Below are 12,186 nucleotides of genomic sequence, written 5' to 3'. Positions count from 1 at the left end.
GGTATCTCAGATTACCCCTCTGTACAATTTTAGTGAGCAGAATAGCATCTCAGAATGCACAACACATCAAACCTTGAGGCAGATGGGCTATAACAGCAGAAGAACACGTTGGGAAGTTTATTAGGACCATAGTGTTTTTAATAAAAGTGCTCAGTGAGTGTATCTTTATCATTCAGTTGTTTAAGTGCTGGCATGAGGTGCTATTTGCATGAAAAAATATTAAACATTTGCAATTGAAAAAGGTTGTAACAACTTTCAAGGATTGCATTGTATTAAAATATTTTTGTATTACAGTCTTCCATGTATCTTACAGACCAGATCTAAATAAATGAATAAACCACATATAATGATAAAATTAACAGATTTTGTTTTAAAATAAATATAAAATTTTGAACAATTGATTTGGTAGTGTGCTTTCCACATAACTATCACAAAATCCCAAAAATTATGACAATATTACCATGTTTTTTTGGACAAGGTACAGTACCATGGTATTCTCTAAAGTTCTATGTAAATAGTACATGGAAATTGAGATCATTAAGTGCCATGGTATATTTAGCATTACCATCTAATGCCATCATTGTACCATGGCACTGACACACTATTTGTATTTTAATATTTTTGTAAGGGTGTCCTGCTAAATACAAAAGTACAAAACAGATTTATTATATTTTGTAATCATTTTAAAGCAGTATTTTAGTGTTTAAGACCTTAATTTCCAGTGTTTCAAGGAAGAGTATGGGTTTAATACAAGTTAAGCTCAATCAACAGAATTTGTGGCATAATGTTGATTACCACAAAAATGAATTTCGACTCGTCCTTCCATTACTTAAAAAAAACAAAACAATTGTTGCTTTTTTTTAAAAAAAGGAGGGTCGAGTCGAAATTGATTTTTGTGGTAAATAGGTTTCTTACCTGATGTATTTTTGTTGCCGTTTTCCAAACACAAACTCCTCTGTGATCGATGCCATATTGTTTGATCACGACTCGTGCGTTTAACCCTTTACTGACAGTCCAGAGTCTCCTGAACTGAGAGCAGTCGGTTTAAATTAAATTAAATTATGTGTTGCGTATAGTGAAGCCAAAATGTAATGTCCACGCATGTGGACGTGGGGTCTCAGGAGGTTAAGCCAATATCATGTGAATAATCACTCTGAAGCCACAAGAAAATTACGTCATCGCAATGTTAATTCGGCTAAAAGCACTACAAGGACGTGCACAGTCACACTGCCTTCACTAGCGACTATCCTGAGCAGTGTCTCGAAAGGCGACAGACAAGTTCATTTCACACTTTGGTGGCACTAAAGCTACTTCACCAACCAGCATAAACACCAGCTGAAGAAGTCGCACAATTACCTGACTACAAAGCAGTGTAGTCAGCTTTGTTGATTTACAACAGAAACGTTCTAGTTGTAACATGACGTTGTGGTTTTGTGTTAGTTATGTTTTTTCAAAACCTTTGCTGGGACATTTTCTCTCTCTCTTTTTATTAGAAGACTCTAAACCAGTGGCCAATCACAGAATGAGAATTATGTGGAACATGTCAACAAAGACATAAAAAGACAACTTATCACAAGTGACTCACCCCTAATTGACATTTAAATTTCAGATGGCTTAACTTCCATGAATAACCCTGGAAGGATGTGAAATAAAATAAATCTCTCAATGTCTTTGTATTTTCGGAAACATAAACACACAAAGACATTTCACCTAGTTCAGAGGAAAGCATGGAATTGTTCTGTTCTCTAAAAGTATGTGTAAATGTGTTCATTATTAGAAAAAATAACACATCCTATGGTTTTCTGTACACAAATACTAAATGACACATCATTTCACATAGGCTAAAGGGGGCAGAGGACAGTTCTTGTGTTTGTGTAATGAAACGCTCACCTTATTTTTCCTGACAGACAGATCTATAAAATACTTTCATGTAGACAATCCTATTGAGTCTCTTGATAGAACATCAGTAAAAGACTTCCTGAACTGATAGAGAGTTGCATCCTGTCACTCACCCTGAAGACTGAAAACCCTGATGTCAGGTTACACCTTATTGTAGCGTGTGGTTTGACTATCATTTGCAAAAAGAGGTGTTCCCTTTGCAAAGAGAGGCATTAAATGAGTTAGATGACAACTGCTGTGAAACAGCATGAATTCTTTTGACATAGCGAGAAGGCCTCACCACTCCCCTGCTTTTATTCCCTTTGCTCCAAAATGTCATGTCTACTGTTTTGGTAAGTTATATTTACTCACAAAGCAATTTTGGTTTGTGAGGGGGCGAAAGCTTCTTTTTACAGACATCATTATCCTGAGGGGCGGTATCGTATCTCATTATGTTGTTAGTGAACAGAAGGCCATGGCCAGGAAGACCAACTACACAGAGAGAGAGGGTCACATTCTCAGCATGGGATGGTTACAGATAAAACCACAATTTTAAGCAAAGACAAAGAGTCATTAGCTTAAACACTGGAGGTCGAGACATAGAAAATATGGAGACTGAAGGAGAAAAAGGAATCTAAACATGGAGAGGAAGGGTAAGGTAAGAGAATAAAGATAGCGGGGAAAGGGGTGCCTGACACATCTCGGGGCTCAACCTCATGCTGCGGCAGCTCTGTTTACAGCATACAGAGAAACAGCCTGACAGTGTGTCATTAGATAAGCACAAGCTGAGGCCTACATACAAACACACGCTCACAGTGTTCCTCAATTCATACAGATCTAAGAAATCACTTACAATTAAAGAATACTTGTTTATACACGTTAATTCCTTACAAAAATGTATCATGGCAAATAAATACCACCAAAAATACCAAATTTACCACAATTACTGTTACTACAGGTAAACTTACATTTAATTTAATTTAAAACCCAATGTAAATATTATTTTAATTTAGAACTAAAGTTAATTTAATACTGCCCCCCTCCTTCCATCTGTTTTTTCTTTTATTTCCCTTCTTTCCTTCTTTTCAGTGGTGCCTAAAATCAAGATCTCACATCTTTCGTAAACATTTTATTAATATTTATTTACACTTAAATACTTCACATTTCTGCGTAATTCATAATAATGTACTTTATTATGCACTTCAGTTTAATGTAAATTTGTCATACAATGCATAAATCTTAAAAGCAGACTGAAATATAGTATTATATATATATATATATATATATATATATATATATATATATATATCATGTATATATATCATGTATATATATATATAAGTAAGAATAACTGTATTAAGTATGGTATTTTGATGGAAACTATGGTTACCGTGGTCAATTTTTGTAAGCGATATCATGGCTGAACTCATCATCAGCCTGCCAATTGGCATATCCAAAGAACAATGGTGTCATTTGATTTTTCTAAACTGCTCATACACTGCTGAAAGTTGTGGCCCCAGTGCCTGCTTTAACAGGACAACCCTTCAATTTAGAGGTTTATGGGAGAAACAAGTAGCTCTATCAATCACACAGCTTAGCCTTTGCTCTTCTAAAGAAAAAGACAAAACAAAGATTTGACAGCATGAGATTTTTGGTCCCTCAGTCAACCACACATCCAAACACAAACTCTCAGAAAACATGTGTCATCACCTATACAGCATGTGGCTTCTACCAGCACTAAAAGAGTTGTCTAATGATATGTTTAATGTGTTTTGTGCTTTTCTGGGACAGACAAGTTACCTGAAATAGACACCTTTCCATTACACAAGCATCTGCAGGGACTGACATTTGAGTAACGCTTTTGACATTTGTTTCAGTCTAAAAGAAGACTTTTCAGTTTTACTCTGCCTGTGACTCATTTAGTCTAAGGCATATTCAACCTTGCAGTGGACAACAGCAAGTTTCTCTTACGTTTTTCCTGCACTGTGGTGCCAATAGATACATGCAGTACCAGTCAAAAGTTTGGATAGTAAAATCATCAAATTTAGAAAATAACACAAATGGTTGTATGGTAATTATGCAGTGAAAAAAAAAACAACAACATCTGTTTCACTTTATATTAGGTGTCTTTAACTACTATGTACTAACATTAAAATAAATACAATGCAGTGTATTTATTGTGTAACTACATGTTCACATTTGCTGCTACTGAGGTTGAGGTACGAGAAGGGTTAGGATTTATTTTAGGGTTAAGGGTAAGGTTAACAATGTAACTACAGATGTAATTAAATGCAAGTAGTTCAAATGTAACTACAATGCAACAACACAATGTACATAATAAGCACATTGTATCAAATGATTAAGTATAGTAGGCCAAGACACCTAATACAAAGTGGGTCCAAAAAATCTCTTTACAAATCTAATTTCATGCATTTAAGCATAAGCCTTCATATCAAAATGTCTTTTAGATCATGACAAGGGTGTAGCCAGGAAATTATTTTTGGGTGTGGCTCAATAAAACTGATGGGCCAAATTTTTCACCCCAATTTTTTTTCTCCAAATTTTCCTTAGCAACAGAAAGGCGGCTCATTCAAACATTTCTTTCACACTTTCAGAAAGCAGAATTTATGCATTTTTAACTATTTTATAAATATATATTTGAAGTCAAAAAATAATCTCTAATATTCTGGGTGGGCCTGGGTCGGCCCACCCTTGGCTACATCACTGGATCATGAATAACATACATGGTGTAATAGTGTGTGCAAAATTTGTCAGGTACCAACCACACATTAATATTCTCAACATTTGCGATACAAAAATTCAGGATATGAGAATATTCTGACATTAAAAAATAAAATAAAAAAAACTTTCAAACTAAACATGACCTTTTAAAAGCAAACAAAACTTAAAAAAACTAAAGAAGGATGAATGTAAGCTAATTTAAATCTCAAGGCGGTTTTAGATGGGACGCAGTCACCACACTTTCCCTAATAATTTTCAATGAGAGAGAGGCGGCAGGCGGCAAAATGGATGCGGCAGTTGAAGCGGCGCTGCTTTCCAAGCTTGTTCTTGAGAAACTTGCCACTTTGTTGTGCGCGACTTCTTGTGGCGCACACTGCACAAGATAAAATTATTTTATCTTTCCGCGGCTGCCACTTGTCACTGACTAACTAAAGCTGAATTTATTCACAACCTAACAAACGACACATGGCTTTTATGTAGTCAAAAACAAGATGGAGACGAACATACTTGCTGTTGCTGAATTTCCTGAGCTGTATAAGGTTTCTTCGTGCATTTATAGAGACATAAATAGGAAAACAACCTCATGGAAAGCTGTGAGTGGACGAGTCAGTGTACAAGGTGAAAACAGACTACGGAAACATGTATAGCTTATGTGCAATGTATACAAATGGGTCATGGACTGTATAATTTAATTTTCTCTTCTGCAACAGGTGTCTGAAACATCAACTTCAGATAAGCAGAAAATACAATTGCCCAGGTGGGTTATTGGCAGTGTTTTGTGGATTTTGAATGTTCATTTGAAGCCCTCCCATTTTATTTATTTATGTGATGTTATTTATACTATACCAATTTGCCAATAAAAATATGAAGTAACATGCTGTCTGTTTCTTTAGTCATTAAAAAAAAATGCGGAACTCATCAAATGTGGAGACAGGTTGCAAGACACCATCAATATTTACAATTACATTGTTTAGCCTTGTGTAGGGATGGGGGTGTGGTCGTGTGTCTGTCTGCGGGAGAGGGGTAAGGCTCGTCACCTGGGCTGTCATTATCATTAACACCTGTCTCTTGTTATAGTGATGGCGGAGGGGAGACCTGAAAAGGCAGACAAGCATATCAGTAGGGAGAAAGAGAAAGACTAGAGAGAGACTGTTCCTGTGTGTGCAACAAGAATTATTGTCTTGTTTGTGTGTGATTACTTGGCCACTGAGTGCCCTTTTATGAACGGGCACTGAACGATGCTGAAAAGTAATAAAAGACTCACGTTGACTCTTTCCGCTGCATCCTGACTCCTCCATTTGCCCTGAAAATACGAACTCTGTTATACTGGTGCCAAAACCCAGGTTCCCTCGCCAGCATCCAGCAGAACCAACATCAAGCCATCATGGATTTACGTCTGGACCAGGAACAGCGTTTCCAACTCCTGCTCCAGGCCCAAGTGGAGAATTGGCAGGCGTTCCAGAGCCTGATCACCAGAGGGGGGGCTGCAGCTGCAACCCCGGGGCCCACAACCCCTGTTACCCTCATCAGATGGGGCTGAGCGATGATCCCAAGGCCTACCTCGACTTATTTGAAAAGACGGACGAGGTGTGGAGATGGCCACCTGACCACTGGGCAGCCCACCTGTTACCTTTGCTCTCTGGGGAAGTGCAGCTAGCGGCCCAGCAACTTCCTGCCACCAGCCTCCTCAACTACAGAGACCTGAAGAAGGCGACCATGCAACGAGTTGGCTGTAGTCCTGAGCAGAACCGCCAGCACTTCAGGACCCTGAAGTTTGGGAAGCATGGCCACCCATTTGCTTTAGCGCAACTGCTCCGGGATGCCTGTTGAAGATGGCTGCTGGCTGAGGGAACCTGCAACGACGTGGATATCGTCGACCTGGTGACACTGGAGCAGTTCATCTCTCAACTCCCTCGGGGATGACTGAGTGGGTCAGTGCCACCGCCCCGGTGTCGCTTGAAGAGGCCGTCCAGCTGGCAGAAGACTACATAACAGCATTTCCAGAAGGCAGCGACCCAGAGGCTCTCTCTTCTCTCTCTTTCTCTCAGGGCCGTCTACATCTGCTCCACATCAAGATGATGCAAGAGAGGGAATTCCTGTCCTCAGGGGGTTCCCTGAGGGGGACTTCCCTCTAGAGCAATCACGTGACGAGTCCCGATGAACGAGTCTTCGATGGTCAACAGCTCCAGCCTGACAGCACACTCACATACCTATATTTTTCAATTATTAAAGACTGGTTGTATCAAGTGATGCAGGACACTCAAACAAAAGAAAATACAACCAATTATTAGTGTTGAAGAGCGGTCGGGAAACCACGGCTCATCCAATGGCTGGCCATTTAGGTCACGAGAAAACGCTTAACCGAATAATGGCCTGTTTTTTTTGGCCAGGCGTTCACGGGTACATTCGCAAGTGGTGTGTGGCATGCTGTGAATGTCAGTTGGTGAATCTACCGGCCACCCCAAAAGCGCCATTGCACCCTCTACCGTTAATAGAGGTCCCCTCCGAAAGAATTGGCATGGAACTCATCGGGCCATTAGAATGGACCGCACGCGGGCATCGCTTTGTATTCATTTTGGTGGACTATGCAACGCGATATCTGAAAGCAGTGCTCCTGCGCAACATCTCAGCACGTAGTGTTGCGGAGGCACTCTTCAGAATATTCTCCCGAGTGGGGATTCCAAAAGAAATCCTCACTGATCAAGGCACTATATTTATGTCACGAACTACGCGAACTGTAGGAATTGTTAGGTATTAAATTGGTTTGCACCAGTGTTTACCACCCACAAACAGATGGGTTTGTGGAACGATTTAATAAAACCTTAAAAAATATGATTCGTAAGTATGTTCACGAGGATGCTAGAAATTGGGATAAGTGGCTCGAACCCCTGTTATTTGCAGTACGAGAGGTCCCACAAGCCTCCACAGGGTTTTCCCCATTCGAGCTGCTGTATGGGCATCGGTCACGTGGCGTGCTTGAAATGATGCGGAAGCTTGGGAGAAGGGACCTTCAAACAGTAAAAATGAAATTCAGTATGTTCTTGATCTCAGAGCAAAACTCCACACTTTGGGTCAATTAACACAGGAGAATTTGCTCCAAGCTCAGGAACGTCAAAGCCAACTGTATGACAGGGGCACTCGACTATGGGAATTTGGGAGATAAAGTGTATTACTGCCCACCTCAATCTCTAAATTACTCGCCAAGTGACAAGGGCCCTTTGAGGTCACAAGGCGAGTCAGAGATCTCGATTATGAGGTTAGGCAAATGGAAATCACACATGCAACATCTAAGAGCTGTCCTGAAGTCGCTGCGATGGGTGGGACTCACGGCCAACCCGAAGAAGTGCACAATTGGGCGGGTGGAAGTTTGGTATCTGGGGTTCCACTAGGGTCACGGGCAGGTACGACCCCAGGTTAACAAAACCGCAGCGATCGCGGCCTGCCCGAGGCCCAAGACCAAAAAGTAGGTAAGGCAGTTTCTGGGGCTGGCTGGCTGGCTGGCTGGCAACTACTGAAGGTTTGTGCCTAGTTACTCTGATGTCACCAGCCTGTTGACTGATCTTACTAGAAAGGGTGCCCCTGATCCAGTCCAGTGGACGGAGTCGTGTCAACAGGCTTTCCTAAAAGTAAAGTCCATGCTTTGTGTGGGCCCACTTTTACATGCTCCTAACTTCTCTCTCCTCTTTATTTTGCAGACGGATGCATCCAACAGGGGGCGGGGGGTTGTGATCTCGCTGGAGGTAGGAGGGGAGGAACGGCCGGTACTGTTCGTAAGTCACAAGCTCTCCTTGAGGGAGACAAAATGCAGTACAATTGAGGAGTGTCTTGCGATCAAGTGGGCTGTCCTCACCCTCCGCTACTACCTGCTGGGGCGGGCCTTCACCCTCTGCTCAGATCATGCCCCACTCCAATGGCTCCACCGCATGAAAGATACTAATATGCGGATCACCAGTTGGTACCTGGCACTTCAGCCGTTTAAATTCGAGGTGATCCACAGACCGGGGGCGCAGATGGCTGTGGCTGACTTTCTCTCCAGAAATGGGGGGAGAGTAGGCAGGCCGGATGTTGCCAGCCTGAGTCGGGGGTATGTGGGGATGGAGGTGTGGTCATGTGTCTGTCTGCGGGAGAGGGAGAGCGGTAAGGCTCGTCACTTGGGCTGTCATTATCATTAACACTTGTCATTATAGTGATGGCGGAGGGAGACCTGAAAAGGCAGACAAACGCATCAGTCGGGAGAAAGAGAGAGACCAGAGAGAGAATGTTCCTGTGTGTGCGACAAGAATGAATGTCTCGTTTTTGTGTTACTTGGCCACCGAGTGCCCTTTTGTTTCAGTTTTGTGAACGACGCCGAAGAGTAATAAAATACTCACGTTGACTGTTTCTGCTGCCTTCTGACTCCTCCATTTGCCCTGAAAATACGAACTCTGTTACACCTTGATATTATAATTTTACATTAACATAAAATAGCTTATTACAATATTTATAGTTATAAAACATTTTATGAAAAAATAAGTGGCATTTTATTTAAGTGCAATCACTTTCATGAAAACTAATACAATATTTACAGTAATCGCCTCATAGACGCAGTAACTGAGCTGAAGCAGTGGGTGGCATTATTGCACTTCTACTTGCGTGTTTTGCACCGCTTCTCCTGTGAATGGAAAATGCCTGTACAAACAAGAAGAAGCAAGATCGTAAGCAAAGCCTGCCGCCCACTGTGTCCCATGTAAATCCACCTTCATTCACCAGACACTGTTCTGAAAATATATTTAAGCCAGTAATTAGTTCATCACCCTTAACTATGAGCAGACACATACATAAACAGTCCCGTGGTGTTCTGGGTGACGGTGAGTGGGGAGGAGTCTGGTCGCCCCATGCAGAACCACATCCATGTGTAATTACTATCCTTCTGAAATAGCAAAGACACACAGCCCTATATTTTCCCAGGGGGACACGTCCCGAATGCAACATCAACACGCCCTGCTTGGGAGGAAATGACCCCGCCTCCCACCCAATTTTTTTTTTAAATATGCAGTGAGGGACAGAATGAGAGCTGATTATAGCTGTGCATCTGGGACATATACAGCCAAATATTGCCATAAGCCTCTGAGGAGCCAGGGAGCATGGAGCCTGAAAGACAGATAGAATTATGAGCTCTACACTTTCATCAGTAAAGATTTAACAAAAAATTAACATGGGGCATGTCCCAAAAGGCAAGTAGTAACCAAAATAAAGATAAAGCAACCAAAAAAATTTAAAATAAATAAAAGCACTCAGAATACCTCAGCAACTGCATAGCAATGTCCTGGCAACCAACTACACCTTAGAATTAGTGCTGTGAGTTCTTTTAGTTTTATAGTTTTTATATCAGTCAACTGTTCTCTTCATTATTGCCCCCCTCCCCCTCTAGCTCCACCTCTGCCATGGAACGATTCCTCAAGAGAACTTTTAGTATGTTGGGCCATAAACTTAGAAAATTGTAGTGAAAGATTTAAAAATAAAAAAATGTATACAGCTCACATATACACAATGTTTTATAAGTAATCTATTCATAATCTATTCAGTTGGAGGATAAGAATAAAAGGACCACATCATTGCTAAAGTGGTCAGTTTCCCATAGTCTTGGCCACTGCATGTCTGGGGAAAAGAGACATGCAGAGGCCATTAGCGAGACCTTTATGAACATTTAATTACAAAAACTGATGTTCTTGAGAAATTTAATTGAGACACACACACACACACACAAACCATAAAGCGGTGTTCACCGGGCAACACACTTACTACACCCTTCTCTGTGATGTCTTTTCTTAAATCTGTTCGGCCAATACATAATATTTCCATAGCTGAATCAAAACTTCCATCTCCACCTCATGCAAGCTGAATAAAGATCTGACTGCAATCGGTTAACCACTGAGAATTTCATCACCTTCTACAACATGGCCATCATAATCCTCTCTGGTGTTTCTGACTTGTTTTGAGAACAATCACAGCCAGAAATACACACCAGCTTTGTGTCACCCATAATGCATCTTCCTGCCAGCTTTAACTAATTTTCTTCTGGAGATATCCTCTTATTTTCTACAGTAGCTCTCCTTTGCTGTCATTTCATTTTGGTTGGACTAAGTACATAACAGTAAATGCACTCAGTATTGTTTGCAGGTCCAATTTCTCCATATGACAAACTGTAATGGTTCCTGATGGAAATGTCCATCAGGTTTTTGATTTACATGTCCAGTCTAAGTCTTATCATTTTCTACAGTGATTTTGAGAAAGGGCAAATTTCAATACCAGATGGCTAATTTTGGACAATGCTGACATCCAGTGGTAGAATTTTTTCTACAACATTTCAACAATATATTTTTCCCCCCTCTGTGGGATGATCAGGATAGCCGCCAGATCAGTTATGACATTTGCTACCTTTATGTTCTACAAAACAACTCTATATTCTTCTATAGCTGCTTTTCCACAATGGCTACAGGAACTGTGTCTCACTATGTTAAGAACCATTCGGCCGATGCTGGAAAAGCACTTAGTGTTAATACCAAACTTCTAGTTTTGTAGTGTATGGGATGCATAATATGCACATTTTCTGTATGAACAGAATACCAGGATAACCTACTACATTTGCCTAAAACTGCAGTATACAACAGAGCTACAAGTACAGTTTTCCATAATTCAATGCACTCGAATTGACCTCATTAGTGTGATGAATGAACGATTTTAAACATTTCTCTCGACTCATTATTTGATCAAACTGATAAAGTTTGAAACATTTTTTTATTTTATTTACAGTACAAAAACGTGATGGCACTAGCTGAATTAAACATGCAACATAGTGAGGTCATTTGACAACAATGTGGCATACCACTGTAGGAATTTTTTTATTTTATTTTATTTTTTGCATATTGCATAGTCACATACTTAAAATCTAATTAGTTGACCTTACATTTTTTTTAAAGGCAAAACATTTACATGCTTTTTTAAGTAAACTTGCAGTATTTGGCAATTATTTAAATTGAGTTATAGCAAGTCTTACAAGGGAAATTATGACTGGAATCTTCGTTAGCCATTTGGCACAATAGATTCTTCTCAGTACTTCTTAATGAACATAAATGTGCACTTTTGTAAAGTACACCTGAGCAAGGGCGTAGATTCCAGGGGAGATGGGGAGGAGGAAACTCCCTCAATAATCAAAACAAGCAAGTACAACCCCCCCCCCATGAACTATCAACTAGCTACAACAAAACAATAACCACAGTCATAAGAATGAAAACGATATTCTTTTTTTTTAAATTATTATTATTTTTCTACATAAGTTCTAGTTTTAACAAAACATAATTTATTCAAGCACAAGGGCTTATGGGTATTCCACATAGATGCAATTTTGTATTTGATAATTTTGAGTTAATAGTACTCGAAACCAAAGTTTAGAGAACATATATATTTGTGTTATGATTCCAAAATGTGACATTTCAAGTACTGTTTAATTAGGACCACTTAAAGGTTTTATTATGATAACTTTAGGGTTTAGAGAGTAACGGTTAATTAAATCTAATAAGAGTAGTA

The sequence above is a fragment of the Myxocyprinus asiaticus genome, chromosome 41 (genome assembly GCF_019703515.2).
Source record: "Myxocyprinus asiaticus isolate MX2 ecotype Aquarium Trade chromosome 41, UBuf_Myxa_2, whole genome shotgun sequence".
Classification (NCBI taxonomy): Eukaryota; Metazoa; Chordata; class Actinopteri; order Cypriniformes; family Catostomidae; genus Myxocyprinus; species Myxocyprinus asiaticus.
This window is presented reverse-complemented; position numbering follows the sequence as displayed.